The sequence below is a fragment of the Fukomys damarensis genome, unplaced genomic scaffold, assembly GCF_012274545.1.
Source record: "Fukomys damarensis isolate Sample0158 unplaced genomic scaffold, DMR_v1.0_HiC HiC_scaffold_23, whole genome shotgun sequence".
Classification (NCBI taxonomy): domain Eukaryota; kingdom Metazoa; phylum Chordata; class Mammalia; order Rodentia; family Bathyergidae; genus Fukomys; species Fukomys damarensis.
This window is the reverse complement of record NW_022900935.1, coordinates 40,989,814-40,990,384: the sequence shown is the minus strand read 5'-3', so window position 1 is coordinate 40,990,384 and position 571 is coordinate 40,989,814.

Below are 571 nucleotides of genomic sequence, written 5' to 3'. Positions count from 1 at the left end.
TCCCTTCCTGGGCCCTCACATCAATCTGGCTGTCCCCCTTCCGTGTTTTTCTTCAAATTTCACCTTTTAGGTGGGGACTTGTTAACAACCGAATTTAAAACAGCAACACGGTTCCCTCTCCTGGGCCCAAGCTCTCTGACCCCTTTCTCCCGAAAGTTATCTTTTAAAAGTTTTTATCTTCCAATGGCTAAGCAAACATTGTGTTTATTGAGCTCGTGATGTTGTGCATATGTACACGACCAAGTGGCTAAATCATTAACATGTGCATCATCTCACATGCTTTCTTGTGCTGAGAACTTTAAACCCCTCCGCAATCTTCAGGCCCAAGTGCGTCGTCCATCACAGCCGCCGGGTGCACAGCGCAGCTCTTGAATTCAGTACCCTCCCTGGAAGTTCTTCAGGGAAGCAGCTATCTCCTTTCCAGCTATGTATTCCGCCTTGCTTAACACGCATCTTTGTCCCTAAAACGTCGCTCCACCGGGCAGGGACTTTGCGGTCCCTGCTGCACCCCCTAAAAGAGTGGCTGGTGCAGCGCGGGTCTGGGCGGCGAGCAGGGAGCGCCCGGCCGCTT